The sequence below is a fragment of the Xenopus laevis genome, chromosome 6L (assembly GCF_017654675.1).
Source record: "Xenopus laevis strain J_2021 chromosome 6L, Xenopus_laevis_v10.1, whole genome shotgun sequence".
In the NCBI taxonomy this organism is placed as follows: Eukaryota; Metazoa; Chordata; class Amphibia; order Anura; family Pipidae; genus Xenopus; species Xenopus laevis.
In genome coordinates this window covers 16,239,032-16,256,193 of record NC_054381.1, presented here as the reverse complement: position 1 = coordinate 16,256,193, position 17,162 = coordinate 16,239,032, and the positions used below count along the sequence as shown (strand labels likewise).

General features: G+C 42.1%; 1 protein-coding gene across 3 annotated transcripts in view; it reads right to left on the bottom strand.

Annotated features, from left to right (window-relative positions):
* Window positions 1-13,333, bottom strand: part of dnajb6.L (DnaJ heat shock protein family (Hsp40) member B6 L homeolog) — a 59,505-nt gene extending 46,172 nt beyond the window's left edge. Inside the window, exon 1 of one of the 3 annotated variants that reach the window (XM_041565800.1) lies at window positions 13,144-13,333. The gene's annotated coding sequence lies outside the window, so the exon portion shown is untranslated. The remainder of the gene's footprint in view (window positions 1-13,143) is intronic. The other 2 variants (XM_041565799.1, XM_041565801.1) reach the window with 2 other exon arrangements.
* Window positions 13,334-17,162: the final 3,829 nt, after the last annotated feature.

Sequence of the window (17,162 nt, the reverse complement as noted above, 5' to 3'; positions counted from 1 at the left end):
CTTAAAGGTAGCCACACAGCTAGGAGAAGGAAAGCTACCGATGCAGTTTATTGCCAATAGATTAGCCACAATAGTGCAAGCTATAAGACTATATTTATTGTGTAGAATGCTTTACCATACTTGAGAAAACAGCTCTAGACACAGTCTCTGTTTGTTTAGGATAGAAGCTGCCATATTAGCTAGGTGTGATATTGCTTCCTGTCTGGAGGTTTAAGATGAAAACAGGAAGTCTGATACAGAAGTTCATGGGGCAGATTTACCAACCGTCGAAAATTCGCCAGCGTCCACCAGCAGCCAGGTGAAAATTTGCTCAGACTACGCATTAAAATGTGGAGTTTCGTCGAACGCTGGCGAATTATCGCTAGCGTTACTTCGGCAATGTGAGCATTTGATAGTGAAGATGCGCTAGCGTTCATTTCTTCCTAGAGAAACTTCGCAAGGGATCTTACGCTCAGGTCAATTTGCATAGTCCATTTGTATGGACGTCTTTATAATAAATGTTGGTGCATGTACTTACAAATTACACTTTTTAAAACACATGTCCAGGGAACCTTAATAAAGACAATAAAGTTATTCTAATGCCCTACACACTCAGATTCGGGGAGATTAGTCGCCCATCGACAAATCTATCGAAGCAACTAATCTACCTGAACTGCCTCCCCTGCCGGCTAGAATGAAAATCGCCGGCAGGATGGCACTCGGAGCGCTCCGTTTTCCGAAGTTGCCCCAAGTTTACTCTTCGGAAAACGAGACTTGAGGGGGGCCACATCTGTCATATCTGTTGAAGCACTCCGAGTGCCATCCTGCCGAGACTTGAAGGGGGCCACATCTGTCATATCTGTTGCTTTTGAATCTGAGCCGAATGCTGAGGATCAATTACAAACTCACTGAACTGTTATGTCTCATGTGGGCTCCCTTATAGTCACTGACTAACTCAGAGTTAGAGAGCTGAAAAGCAGGAAGTAGTGTTCTGACTATTATGTTAGATATCCAGTCACTCCAGCCTTTATACATTACATTTTTGGCTTGCTAACTATAATAGAAATATTTTTTTATTTTACACATCCTATCTATTTACACGGTTTTTATTTTTCCACTGAACTGTTCCTTTAACATCTACATTGTAAAAATAAATGGTATTAAACCAAGTTAATCGTTTTTACTGGACCTTTAACACAAGACAATCCAACGGTTTCGTTTTTGCGGTTGACCTGTTTTTTCTTTCAATCATTTACTTTTCTATCCTGCAAAAATGCTTCCTGGTTGTTAGGGTCAGTGACCCCACAGTAAAACTCTGAGGCTAGAACTGTAGTTCTGTTCTTTCTTATTGCTGTTCAGGCCCTGTTGAAGCTTGATTCTGACATGCAAACGAATGCTGTGTTTATCAGCTTAGTGCCCGGCAACCAGATAGCAACTTCCATTCCGAACACAAGAGCTGCACCAAAACAGAAAAGCAGAATAATTCCAAACGCGTAAGGCAGTAGGGACTGTTCATGGATAACTGCACATATGGGTTATGGTTTTAGTCCAAAGCAGCTCGGTTGTGAAGCAAGAGATCAAAACAACCCGACAGTTTATTATCTGGCAAAAATAAAACAGAATGAATTATAGTAGCGGTTCTGTGAAACTTCCCATTCAACTGAACGTCAACATTTTAAGCGCGCCAAGTGAATAAGCTAGATAAATACAGTAGAACCCACATTTTAGATTTTTCAGGGGACCAGAAAAAAAATGGTGTAAAATTCAGGAATGCATTATGCATAATATAAAGGTGGGACCATAAAACAAAAATTTTAAACAATTTGCAATTTTCATTAGTTAAATTATTTGTAATTTAGCTTTTCGGTCAGCAGCTCTCCAGTTTGCAACTTTCTGTAAGATGGTTGCAAAGGTCCAAATTACCCTAGCAACCATGCATTGATCTGAACGAAAGACTGGAATATGAATACGAAAGGCCTGAATAGAAAGGAGTAATAAAAAGTAGCAATAGCAATACATTTGTAGCCTTACAGAGCATTTGTTTTTAGATTTTTTTTCATTTGTTTTTAGATGGGGTCAGTGACCCCCATTTGAAAGCTGGAAAGAGTCCGAAGACGGAGGCAAATAATTCAGAAATTCTAAAAAACAAAAAATGAAAACCAACTGAAAAATTGCTTGGAATTGGCCATTCTATAACATACTAAAAGTTAACTTAAAGGTGAACCACCCCTTTAATAACGATAGCAGAAATGTATAAAGGGAAATTTAACACTGTACAAGTGGACAACCTTAAGGGCTAGTCCACACGGGGAGATAGCGACGCGTTTGCGGCGACAAAGCGCCGCGACCGGCGCAGGCGACAGTTTTGTATGGGCGCCTATGTAAAAACGCCTGTGCTAACCACACGAGGCGATGCGCTTTTCAACAGTCGCCTGAAAAAGCCTGGCGAGGCATTTTCAGGCGACTGTTGAAAAGCGCATCGCCTCGTGTGGTTAGCACAGGCGTTTTTACATAGGCGCCCATACAAAACTGTCGCCTGCGCCGGTCGCGGCGACTGGCGCGGCGCTTTGTCGCCGCGACCGCAAACGCGTCGCTATCTCCCCGTGTGGAATAGCCCTAAAGAGCAAGAGTTGACTACAACAAGTGAAGCTCTGGTGTGTGGAGGTCATAGCACACGTGGAGATTAGTCTCCTGTAATAAATTGTCTATACCACAGATCCCTAATCTCTTGAAAATACCTTCCCACGGGCCATAATATCGATCATCGGAGGGAAAATATATGCATTGCTTTGTACAGGTATGGGATCCGTTATCTGGAAACCCATTATCCAGAAAGCTCTGAATTACGGAAAGGCCATCTCCCATAGACATTTTATCCAAATAATCTAGATTTTTAAAAATGATTTCCTTTGTCTCTGTAATAATAAAAAACAAGTCATTCATTATATACACAGTCCTGCTGTATGGAGCCTGGAGAGACATCCTCTACATGCAGGCTCCTATACTCAAAGGGATGATTGTGATATCAGCACCCCCTGTGCTATTCCTTGCAGAACAGTACTAAACTGCGGCGATAAAACGGGCTACATACAGTATTATGATATCAGCAGCCCCTGTGCTATTCTTTGCAGGACAGTACTAAATGGTTGTGATGAAACAGGAGCTACATACAGTATTGTGATATCAGCACCCCCTGTGCTATTCCTTGCAGGACATCAATAAACAGCTGCAAAGAAACAGGGGCTACATACAGTATTATGATATCAGCATCCCCTGTGCTATTCCTTGCAGGACAGCACTAAATGGCTGCACTGAAACAGGGGCTACATACAGTATTGTGATATCAGCATCCCCTGTGCTATTCCTTGCAGGACAGTACTAAATGGTTGTGATGAAACAGGGGCTACATACAGTATTGTAAAATTAAAAGAAAGGCTGACGTGAGTACGGACAGTAACATTCTTCCTGCATCTGTCAGTAATGAGAGACATCTGTCTGTCCCCACACATGGTGTGCCAAGCTGAAGGCAGGCTGATAAGGAACAGCTGACTGGCGCCTCCCATGCAGGGAATAACAGAGTCCACTCACCCACAATGATACTCTCTAGCTAAAAGCCCTGTCTTTAAAGGGATACTGTCATGGGAAAACATGTTTTTTTCAAAACACATCAGTTAATAGTGCTGCTCCAGCAGAATTCTGCACTGAAATCCATTTCTCAAAAGAGAAAACAGATTTTTTTATATTTAATTTTGAAATCTGACATGGGGCTAGACATATTGTCAGTTTCCCAACTGCCCCCAATCATGTGACTTGTGCTCTGATAAACTTCAATCACTCTTTACTGCTGTACTGCAAGTTGGAGTGATATCACCCCCTCCCTTTCCCCCCAGCAGCCTAACAACAGAACAAAGGGAAGGTAACCAGATAGCAGCTCCCTAACACAAGATAACAGCTGCCTGGTAGATCTAAGAACAACACTCAATAGCAAAATCCAGGTCCGACTGAGACACATTCAGTTACATTGAGTAGGAGAAACAACAGCCTGCCAGAAAGCAGTTCCATCCTAAAGTGCTGGCTCTTGCTGAAAGCACATGACCAGGCAAAATGACCTGAGATGCACCTACACACCAATATTACAACTAAAAAATACACTTGCTGGTTCAGGAATTAATTATTTGCAGTGTAAACAGTATAATTTAAAAATAAAAACACATCATAAAAATAATGACAGAATCCCTTTAAAGATCTCACTAGCCCACCATGACAAGTGACCAGAAAGCCTTGCTATTCAATAAGGGAAACTTCAACCAGAAACTGCTATTTGCAGAACCAACCTCTAAGCAACTTCCAATACGCATTAGCTCAATGGTTTTAAAGTTATTTGTAAATGGAAAGAAGTGTTTATTTATCCCTCTATATTCTCTGCTCCTGACCCATTAAATCAGTTTAGTAGAATTCAGCTGGCTTCGGTGACACCGTTTCTGGAGTCGGAACCAGCAGTGCGCAGCGTATTGAAATGCATTACAATAACATTTGCAAATGGGAAAGTTGTTTAGAGCTACATTTTCTTTCACTGTCTTGGGGTGGAGTTCCCCTTTAAACACCAGAGATTGGGGAACTGGAGCAAGCAGGACAAATGGACAGCCCTTATTAGAACTTCTTGGTGTAGTCAATGATAAGCAACTTTATCACAGCTACTTTTCCAAGTAAAGAACTATTAAAGGCAGGCCCAGGCAGGGGGAAGGCAGTTTGGGGAGATTGGTGATAAGTCGCCAGTCGACTAAATCGCCCCGAATCTGCCTGTGTGCTTGAACCCTTAGTATGTTATAGAATGGCTAATTCTTGCAACTTTTCAATTGGCCTTCATTTTTCAATAGTTTTTTAAATTTTCCTTATTTCCAGCTTTTACGTAAAGAACTATTAAAGGAGTGGTTTCCCTTTAAGTTAACGTTTTTGAATGGCTAATTCTTAGCAACTTTTAAGTCGGTCTTTATTTTTTACTTTTCTTTATAGTTTTTGAAATTTTCCTTCTTCTCTTGATGCTTTCCAGCTTTCAAATGGGGTCACTGACCCCATCTAAAAAAAACCTAATGCTCTGCAACGTTATAAATTAGTTATTGCTACTTTTTATTACTCATCATTATAAGCAGACCCTCTCCTATTCATATTCCAGTCTATTTTTCAAATTATTGCATGGTGGACCCTAACAAGCAGGTTGCTGAAATTGCAAAGGCAAAATAATAAAGTATAACCAATTGCAAACTGTCTCAGAACATCACACTCTACGCCATATTAAAAGATAAATTAAACCCTTTTTTAAGTATAATGTTATCATTTAATGCTTGAATATATGCTTGGATTTCCAATGGGTACTCCCGTCTCCTCCAACATCCCAAATACATACAGGCAGGGTAAATGGCTCCTGATTAAACTGTTCCTAGTTGATGTGATGGGGACATTAGATAGTAAGCTCCAATGGGGCAGGGACTGAAGTAAATGATGTATGAATCATGTATAAATATGTCAGCGCCATAGCTAAGGCACAGCTAAGTGTTTTGACTGGAACGACTGAGCACTGAAAATTGAAACACTGCGGGCACCTCCCGTGGATATAAGCATATTGAAAAAAACTACGGCAAGCCACTGGGTTTTAATGCTTATTTATAAAGACTTGGAAATAGTTATGCCAAGGGCTGCCATCAGGGGGTCACAGGGGGGACAGTTGTTGGGGCCCGCAGGCCACCACATTTTTTTTTACTTGTAAGGGGGGCCCTGCCACCAATGTTTTTTTTAGGAAAAACTTTTATGGGGGGCCCTGATAACCATTTTTTTTTTAACTTGTAGGGGGGCCCTGATCACCAATTATTTTTTTTAACTTGTACGAGGGGCCCTGACGACCAATTGTTTAAAAAAAATGATGGGGGGCCCTGGCACCACAGGTTTTTTTTAACTTATAAGGGGGCCTGACCATCAATGGCTTTTTATAACTTGTGTGTGGGGGGGGGGTTACCTTTTTTAGCAGTGATGTCTATTTCGTCTTTTAACTGTAGTGTGGAGAGGGCGGGATCTAAGGTGGGGCTTGGGGGCCCTGAAAATTTTGTTGTACGGGGCCCCGTGATTTCTAATGGCGGCCCTGGTTATGCCAAACATTGGTGTAAAAGTGTGTGTAAAATAATTTGCGCATTTATTGCACAACTAACAGTTGCTTTGTATACAGGTATGGGATCCGTTATCCTGAAACCCAGAAAGTTCCAAATTATGGAAAGGTAGACTCCATTATAACCAAATAATCCAAATTTTTTAAAAATGATTTCCTTTTTCCTCTGTAATAATAAAACAATAGCTTGTACTTGATCCCAACTAAGATATAATTAATCCTTATTGGAAGCAAAACCAGCCTATTCGGTTTATTTAATGTTTACATGATTTTCTAGTAGACAATGTATGAAGATCCAAATTACAGAAGGATCTGTTATCTGCAAAACCCCAGGTCCCGAGCATTCTGGATAAAGGGTCCCATACCTGTATTTATAAAGGTATTTTATAGATCAGGGTTGTCCAACTGGCGGCCCGAGGCCCCCCTTATGTGACCCTCCACATTAAAGTCTGCCTGCTGTGTCTGTTTACCATTTGTAAGATTTAAAAGGTATCACTACAGACATTAACTGACCCCTGCATTGTTTAAACCTCAAATTCAGACTAATCCCCTGCATTGTTCACACCTGTGACACCTGTATTGCTCACTCCTCTAAAGCCTGTACTGTTCTACCAGAGACCCAGACTGAAACTGCCCACATTGTTCACCTGTTCACACTTTATACAAAATGCTAATGGGGCACCAGCACTGTGTCACTCTATGTAGTACATATTAGACTGGTCCTGATTCCTGTCTCTTGCTCTGTTTCGTCTTCCCTATGCTCTTGTGTGTGTCATCAATGTGTGTTTAATCATATGCTGGGGTACTATGTTATACACAGGGGAGTTAAGGGTATGTCTTAATATGACAACTTTTTTCACATGAGTGACATCCCTGCTGGTGCCGGGCCAAGGTAGTTTGGCCCCCTAGGCAAGAGCTTCAATCAGTGCCCCCCTGTCCTGCATTACCATTCCCTCCTTACCATGATGGTTTTTAAATAAAGAAAGCAAAAAAATGTACATTTTTTAATTTATATTACTGCCCACTGTACCAGCAGGCTCAGCAGCCATCCATCATACAGCCTCCAGCAGCCATCATATTGCCCCCAATATTTACCTGTGTCAGCAGCAGACAAAAATAAATCTGATAACATCATATTGCCCCCAAGTATTTATGTACCTGTGCCAGCGCCCAGCCCAGCAGCAACAGCAAACATATGGCCCCCAAATCTGTACCTGGCTGTGCCTGCAGGAAGCTTTAAGGTACCTGTAACTGCAGCCGAGGCGCAGACACGGGGGTGCTTAGGTTCCTGAGGATTCCCGGCGTCTGACGCGCGCGTCTTTGCACAGGCGCGCGTCCGTTCATTCGGACGCGCGCGCGTCGCGATGGACGCGAGCGCTTTGACGCTGCATCATTACGTTTTTGGCGCCAAACTTGTCCCTATAAAAAGACGTCAGCAAGAGCAAACAGTGCTTGGTGATTTCCTTGCTAGTGCTTGTTACTGTGTTCTCTGATTATTCTTTGGATTTGTCTTTCTTCTTACCGACCTCGGCCTGACCTGGACTTCGATTACCTTCTGCCTGCCTTCGACCTCGGCCTGTTCCTGACTACGAGTATTTCTGCCTGCCTACTGACCTATTGCCTGATTCCCGTCTACGAATATCTTCTGCCTGCCTCCGACCTCTGCCTGTCCCTGACTACGTTTACCTCTGCCCGCCTACCGACTCTCTGCCTGTTCTCGACCACGCTTTTGACTTGCATCTATTCCTTCGGGTCAAGTTCAGCAAGCTGTACACTAACAGCAGTTCTAACTGCTCTTCCTATTGAATCTCCAAAAGAGCCTGACAGAAGCTTCACACTTTAAAGTAATAGAAAGAAAGTCTTCAGTTCAGTGCAACTGTGCAAGTCTGAGAGCAGCGAGAGCCACACCAAGCAGCCCCCCAGCTCTCTGCCTCTCTCTGTCACCCAACTGCATCAGTGACGTTATTGGCGCGTATACGCACGTCGCGCTGCACTGCCACACCGCACACAAGGTGCTGGCAAGAGGGAGAAGGTGAAGGAGGGGAATTCCACCCGAATGAGTGACCATGATTACTGAAACAAATGATTAAATAAACACTGGAAAAAAAAAGAAAAAAAAAACCCATTAAAAGTGCGCCCCTCAATGATTGTGCCCTAGACAGCCGCCTACCCCTAGTTCCGGCCCTGATCCCTGCAGTGAGCACCAACCATCTGGTTTTTTGGTGTGCTATTAATGTGGACATGGTCTTGCGGTAAAATGGGTGTGGTTTTAAGTGGGTGCGGTCTAAAAACAAGGCGTGGCTAACACCGTCTTCCATTATTGGCCCTCCACCATGTAGATTAGAAAAATTCCGGCCCTCTGTACCATATAAATTGGACAACACTGTTATAGATTATCCAGAATGCTCGAGACCTAGGGTTATTCAGATAAAGGATTTTTCTGTAAATTGGATAAACGAATATAAATTTAAACATTAAATAAACCCAAAAGGATCATTCTGCCAGAAATATGGACTTGTATAGCTTAGTTACCAGCAAGTAAAAGGTATTGCTTAATTATTATAGAGAGATAGTTAATCATTTAAGCACTCGCTTCGCTTAGACAAAGCAATGTAAGCAACAAATGTCCCAGTGATACTTTCAGTTTCACAGCTCAAACCCACACAAGTCGCATTTTCTGCTTTCAGGGCCTGTAAAGGTGGCCATACACGGATAGATCCGCTCGTTTGGCGATGTCGCCAAACGAGCGGATCTCCCTCCGATATGCCCACCTTGAGGTGGGCAATATCGGGCTGATCCGATCGTGGGCCCTAGGGCCCAACGATCGGATCCTAGCGTTCGCCAAACAGGCGGTCGGATCGCGGGACCGCATCAACGAACAGATGCGGCCGCGATCCGACGGGATTTTTAATCCCATCCGATCGAGATCTGCCCGACTTTCGGCCAGATCTCGATCGGGGAAGCCCGTCGGGGGCCCCCATACACGGGCCAATAAGCTGCCGACTCGGTCTGTCGGCAGCTTTTAACGGCCCGTGTATGGCCACCTTAAGTGTATAGAGCAGGGGTGCCCAAAAGGTAAATCGGGATCTACAAGTAAATCTTTAGCTGGTGGTCAGTAGATCTCATGAAATTGTCAACAAACAGCTTGTCTAAATCTCCCTCCTATTTCAAGCAGGGGATCTCCCCGCTAACCTGCCTACAGTGTTTGGTACTCTTCTTGCTATAGTAAATTGGGAGAGGTGCCGACACCTCCAACCAACATGGGACATTCGCTTTCCGGAGAGACTTGGTGAAAAAGTAAAAATTGTTTACCACGCTAAATCTCCTCCAGTGTGGATGACAATCATTTTAACGGCAGGGATTTTAAGAAGTTTTCCTATCTGCTCTTAAGGCGATTTAGATTGGGCAAATTAAACAGCAGGGGGTGCAACACTTTCAGGGCAGAACTAGACACATTTATTCAAGGGGAAAATATTGAGTTCCAAATCCGTGTTAGTCCCACCCCAAACCACTTCCGGCTCTCCTCAACCGTCAAACTACAAATTCAAAACAATTTGCTCTTGACCAGCTCCAACCATGTGGCGAAACAAGACAAAAATATAAGCTGCAGGCGACAGATCTGCCGTAAATGCCTCTCCATTGCCAATAATTGAAATCGCTGGCAGTATGCCCAACTTATTGCTAAATCTCCCAAAGTTGCCTCCAGAGGAAACTTTGGGAGATTTAGCTATATGTTGGGCATACCGCCAGAGATTTCAATTACAGTGAAACCTCGATTTTAAGCCCCCTGATTTTAATTTTTACTGCTTTTTACATTTTTTATTTGTGGTCCCACCAATTTATAATGCATTTCAATGTGTGCATTTCCCTAATTTTAAAGTGGACCTGTCACCCAGACACAAAAATCTGTATAATAAAAGTCCTCTTCAAATTAAACATGAAATCCAATTTCTATTTTTTATTAAAGCATTCATAGCTGTTGTAAGCTCATTTAAAAATCTCAGCTGTCAATCAAATATTGTCTGCCACTCCTCTATGCCCGTGGCATAGAGGCGGGGCAGACAATTACTTTCACTTTCCATTCAGCACTTCTTAGATGTCACTGCTCCCCACATATCCCCCCCGTTCTCTTTACCATTTAATTGTGTAGTCGGGGCATGGGGATGGACATCGGGTCCCCCATTCTGGTGCACAAACAAGATTCTGAGATGATACAAGACTTGTCTTAATAACAGTGTCCACAAAATGGCTGCTGCCTGTTTGCTATAATTTTGAAATCCCAGACTGAAGTAAGCAAGATTCAAATAATTTATATAGTGTAATTAAAGTTAATTTTGCTTGACTAATGTGATAAAATAGGATTTTGAATAATTTTTTTGGGTGACGGGTCCCCTTTAAGTAATGTTTTGCATCACAATTTTGTCCTGATAATCCCAAAAACTGCTTTTTTTTTCCTCTAGAAATGTTATTATTTGTGAAATAATATAAAATACTAACCAGATCCCCTTGACAAAGGCTGTGTGCCGAAACGTTGGGGCCATTCTCATTTGGCAGGTGTATCCGCTTCTTGTTGTTCCTTTGACATGTTATATTTGGTTGCTCTGTAGGGGTGACTTTAGGTTTTTTGCACCTCCAATTGCATTTTGTTTCTTCGTTTTTTTAAATGAGTGTGCCCCCCATTTACCTATATTTTTACATAATATTTGCCTGGTCCCCTGAAAAACGTAAAATGGGGGTTCTACTGTATTGGCAATGGAGAGGCATTTTTGGGAAATTTGCCACCTGAGATTTTTTATGCCCGACTGTAGGCAACTAACTACTAAAAATGCTTCTACATATCACTAAACTGCCCAAAGTTTCCTGTGTGCCACTACCCTGAAGGGAAAGAGGTAAACACTACCAGGCTAGTTAATATACAGGATAGATTTTAGTGGTGGCAGAGCATAGATAAAGAGGTGTGGAACTCATTAGTCATATATACACTGTTATCTAACAGACAGTCCTCTAGATAATGTTAAATTACTTTCCCAATCAGCCCACAGGCTTTCAGAGAATGCTGGGAGCTGTAGTGCAGAAGAAGCAGCTACAGGTTCTACATTGAACTCCATACACATATTACAGGTGTGAGATCCGTTATCCTGAAAAGCTTTATCCAGAGAGCTACGAATTGCAGAAAGGTCGTCTCCCATAGACACCATCATAATCAAATAATCCAGATTTTTAAAAATAATTTCCTTTTTCTCTGTAATAATAAAACAGTAGCTTGTATTTGATCCCAACTACGATATAATCAATCCATATTGGAGGCAAAATCAGCCTATTGGCTTTATTTAAAGTTTACATGATTTTCTAGTATGAAGACTCAAATTATGGATCAGTTATCCGCAAAACACCAGGTCCCAAGCATTCTGGATAACAGGTCCCACACCTGTATTGCTGACATCTTTTTACTACTATATTCACAAAATTTCAGTTATAGCTTCTTTCCCGTAAGCCCATTTTGGGACAATGTTGTGAGTCTACCACTCCCATCATTTCTTAAAATATAACAAAGTGTTAATCCTTAACGGGAGATGCAGTTCAGTAACATCTAAGGACCCAATTTTAAAGGGCAAGTCAGCCCCAAAATATACATTTGCCTAATATTATAAAAAATAATTCTAAGCAACTTTCCGATAAACATTTATTAAAAATGTTCAGTGCTTTAAAAGTTAATTGGGAAAACAATTGCCATTGAAAGCAGTATTTGCTTAACTTACTGTTTAAACAATGTTGCATGATCTCTTCCAAAGACACCATTAGGTGAGGAGCGGCATTTCAGCTTGTTTGTTTAAAAATGTTATAATTTTTGGGGAGGTGGCTTTCTCCTTAAATGCTCTCCCAACCCCCGCCTAATGGTGTCTTTGGAAGAGATCATGTTAAATAAAGAGAAAAGCAGGTATGGTCTGTCTCCCCACAAAGGTAACACTTTATTTTTTTCACTTAGGATAAGGACTGACGCATGGACACTGCCTTGATGGGGCGCATCAGCTTATGCATACTTTCTACAAACTTTGTAACTAAAAGTGCCTTTTTTTAAGAAAGTTATCAGTTCAGTTGTGCAAGAATATTTTTTCAGGGGGTTATATATTGAGAGTGCTGGGGCTAACGTGTGTGTGTGTGTAGATATATATATATATATATATATATATATATATAGATATATATATAGATATATATATATAAATATATATATATATATATATATACACACACAAGTATGACATCCGTTACCCAGAAATGTCTGAATTATTGAAAGCCACCTCTCATAGACTCCATTTTATCCAAATAATCCAAATTTTTAAAAATTGAACACCATACCTTTCCCTTTTCTCTGTTATAATAAAGAGCACCTTGTACGTGATCCAAACTAAGATTCTACTAGACTTAAGGTATGAATTACTGCCAGACCCGTTATCCAGAAAACCCCAGGTCCCGAGCATTCTGAAGCTCCCATTTATTTATATACCTATATATTTATTTACATAGGCTACTTTTATACAACAGTGCAACCAGAGAGAAGAAACAAATATAGAGCGTTACAAACATTATATGTCCTGTGCCATGTCCCTGTGCAGCAGAGCTTACAATCTAAGTGGGTGGGTACACCAATAAGAAGGCAATTACTGTTCCACATAAAGACTGGCCCTTTAGAAGGCAGGACTGGAGCATCATGTAAGTGTGGTGATAGGCTGAATCCCCTACTACTGCCCTACCCCAGGGTAACGTCTCTATGGTACTAGCATTACACACAGGGCTATAAAGGGTCTTGTCTCTATGGTACTAGCATTACACACAGGGCTATAAAGGGTCTTGTCTCTATGGTACTAGCATTACACACAGGGGTATTGTCTCTATGGTACCCGGCTCTCACAGGGACACCTCGCGCGCCGCCTGCCAGACAGCTGTACTGGGTTTATATACAAAGGCCTCCAACATAATTATTTTACACTCAGTGCGACCCTCACCCAATCGGGACACCGTTTGCCGACCTCACCTTGTGTCCTCTTTCCAGTCTGACGCCCACAGCCCCGCTCACTCGGGATCTTCCGTCGCAGCCGCAGCAGCCTCAGATGCAGCAGCAAGCAGACGAAGCGGAAGTCAGTGTTACTAACATCGCGTCACTTCCTGCCCTTCTCTGTTGCCCTGGGAGACGGACTGGAAGATTCCAGAATAGACAGGAGGGTTGGCCTATGATCTTAGTGAGGGGACAGTGTGGCCTGGGGCAGAACAAAGGGAAATCAGTGGAACAGGAGCATAATCACAAAGGGATACATATCTTATATGTGTGTATATATATATATATATATATATATATATATGTCCCTTTTTTGGAGAGACAGTCCCTCTTTTGACAGCTCAACCTGCAGTCCCTCATTTGTACTGGAAAGTCCCTATTTTCTCTGCAGTGATCAGACAGAAAAAAAACACACAAACAAATAAACAGCTTAGATAAGGAGAATTATTTTCAAACTTACATAACCTGCCACATTTTGTAAAATGAACATGGTAATTAGGGGGTGTGGCCACAGAAAGAGGCGTGGTCCAAAAAATTGCTGCGCTAAGTGCGAAGAAAAATTTTGTCCCTTTTTTTTCTTCCAAAATGTTGGGAGGTATGAAAAGGGCCCAAATACCATCTCTTCAATGGAAATATTTGTCCCAGGAAGGGCCCTAGGGTTTTCCCAAACACGTTTCCTCTGGACAGACTAAGGAATTGTTACTACTTTTTATCATTTATCTTTGTATTCAGGCCTCTCCTATTCATATTCCAGTCTATTCAAATCAGTGCAGGGTTGCTGGGGGAGTTTGGACCCAAATAACCCAAAAAAACACAAATAATAAAAAATGAAAACCAGTTACAAATATCACTCTCTATGTCATACTAAAAGTAGATTTAAAGGGCTGCCAGTTATATTGTATTAACCATTTCTTCCAGAAAACTGTTTGTCCCTGGAAGTGTCACAGGTACTTTTCTTAACAAAAATACTTGACCTCCCAAACATTTGAGTGACACCTCCCAAGGGTTGCCACTTGTCTGGTTTTCAACTAGACAGCGCAGTTTTTCTGGTTCAAAACCTGATATCTAGTGTTTAGGTTTGTAAATACTGGACACATTCCATGCATCATGTAGACATAGCCCTGTCCATAACATCACTAGAGCCAAGTCATGTGCCACCAGGGGCGCGCCGCCAATGAGGCGAGCTGAGACGCTCGCCTCAGGCGGCAACGCCGAAGCGGTTTCCAGGGGCGGCAAAAAGCCGTTCCTGCACCTTTAAGAGCCGAATTTCCGTTTTTTAAACCGGAAATTCGGCTTTACTAATGCGAGAGAGCGCAATTGCGCTCTCCGCATTAGTGTTCCTGCCTCCCCTCCCGACAAGTAAGTCAGCGAGGGGGGGCGGCATTGCAGGAGCCGCCTCAGGCGGCGCTTAGGTCTGAATCGGCGCTGTGTGCCACTGGCCTAAATGTGGTCATACCGTTAGTGGGCATATCAGGGAAAGATCACCAAACGAGCGGATCTCTCCTCAATATGCCTACTAACGACTGGGCGATATTGGGTTAATCTGATTGTTCGTCCCTAGGGCCAAACAATCGGATTATATCAAAGGAAATGGGCACCAACGGGTCGTAGAACCCCATCAACCAGCCGATGCAGTCCTCGATTGCAGGAAAAATCAAACCTGCCTGATCGATAGGGGGACCCATCAGAAGCCCCCAAACATGGGCAGATAAGCTGCCGAATCTGTCTAAAGGACCAATATCCGCAGCTTTAATCTGCCCATGTATGGCCACCTTTACCCACGTGACCTCATGTCCCCCACCCTCGTTGCATCACTAGATTTTGAAAAGTGAAAAGGTGGCAAACCCTACACTGTACAATTGTCCAACTGGAAACAACTTTATTAAAGGAACAGTAATACCAAAAAATGAAAGTGTTTTAAAGCAATGCAAATATCATGTACTGTGGCCCTGCACTGGTAAAACTGATGTGTTTGCTTCAGAAACACTACTATAGTTCATATAAACAAGCTGCTGAGTAGCAATGGTGAAAAATTGAAAAAAGTCTATCGGGCACAGGCTAAATAGTGGATAACAGATAACACCATTATGTTCTACAGAGCTTATCTGCTGTGTAACCTGAGCCTTTTCTCCTTTGAATGGCTGCCCCCATTCCCCCATTGTTACACAGCAGCTTATTTATATAAACTATAGTAGTGTTTCTAAAGTAAACACACCAGTTCATTCAGTGCAGGGCAACACTGAATTATACAGTATCTGTATTACTTTAATACACTTTCATTTATTGATGTTACTGTTCCTTTAACTGCTGGCACATGATGAAAGGGACATGGTAATAGGGTGGCTAATTCACTTACAGCGGTGCTACATTGCACTAGCGCAGTTACCCATAGCAACCAATGAGAGCTTTGCCTTTATTTTCTAACTCATATTAGACTCAGATTGTAAGCTCCAGGGGCCAGGGACCTCCCTCCCCTGCTATTTAGCATGTTCTACCTAGTTCCCCTGTTTGTACTGTAATTGTGTACTGTTACTGTATTATACAAATGTACAGCTCTGTCTATGCAGTAGAGTTCTATAAAGATATTCAAACGTCAGAGACATTGGCCTCCAGACCAGAACTGTATACCCTATAGTCATACCTCCCAACATTTTGTAAATAGAAAGCGGAACCAAAACTTTTGACTACGCCCATTTTGCGGCCACACCCCCTAATTACCATGTTCATTTTCTGAAATTGTCAGGTTATGAAAGTTTGAACACATTTATGTGGTTTTTATGTGTTATTACAGAAGGTGAATTGCCCTTTAAGCTGCAAGTCAGTTTCTCCAAGAGACCTGCTTATCTTAAATTGTTACAATTGTTTCGTTTGTATCTAAGTGCGCCTGTATAATATCAGTTTTAGAAACATTGTATCGTTTTCTGGCTGTTCAGTGCAGGAGATCAAAGAGAAAGTCAGGATATTTCAGTAACAATCCGGGACTTCGGGCTGAGCTGTCAAAATCAGGACTGTCCCGTGAGGAGGTATGCATATGGGCAGCACCCAATGGGTCATGTCTAGGGTGACAGCTTCAGGGGTGCAAGTCTTAGGTGACTATATGGTAAATAAAATAGACCCTTGAAAAAACAAAATCCCCTCAGCCCTCCATTAAATATTTGCTGTTAACTGTGGGGGTGGTGTGTGCAGGACAGCCGAACCACTTGTGCCTGTGCTGATTACTGGGAGAAGGAGGGAGGCAGAGATCCCGGGCCTTGGGCAGCAACTTGGCAATGCCCATGAATTGTATTTTTTTTTTTAATTATTAGCCTTCCTTTTTGGCTCTTTCCAATCGAAAGATAAAAATGCAATCTGGTTGTTGGGGTCAATGACCCTGGCAACCAAAAATATAGATTGGCTGTAACTGTAAGACTTCTACTTTACGGCTATTCTTTTTTATTGTCTGTTTACATTTTCAAGGGCCCCTCTTCTATTCATCTTTGACTGTCACTACTCCCTGGTTGCTAGGGTAATTAATCCCTAGCAGCACACATCATCCCAAGCCTGAGTGCTGCCGAAGAAAAACAAAGCAACTAATTAAAAATAGTAAAAAAAAATACAAATTGTCTTAGAATTCTGCTGTCTGTATCTTATTCAAAGTTAGTTTTAAGGTGAGCTACAGTATGTCCCGCTCCAGTCACAGAAATATAGGAATAGTCTGACTCACTGGGATATTACATAAGAGATGTGACTCATTTCCCATATCCAAAGGAATGGAATCGTGCTCGGTGCAGGGAATTATGGTGTGCACCCTGCAGGTCTGGCACCCACAGCTTCTTTTCACCCAGGATCTGATCAGTGCGTGTTGGAACTGATTCATCCAACTGACAGATATTAATAGAGCAGACTTTTAAATTCTTCACCATTGGTTAATATCCCTATAATACACAAAAGCCATGAATATCTTGTAAATTATATCCTTATAAACGGTGA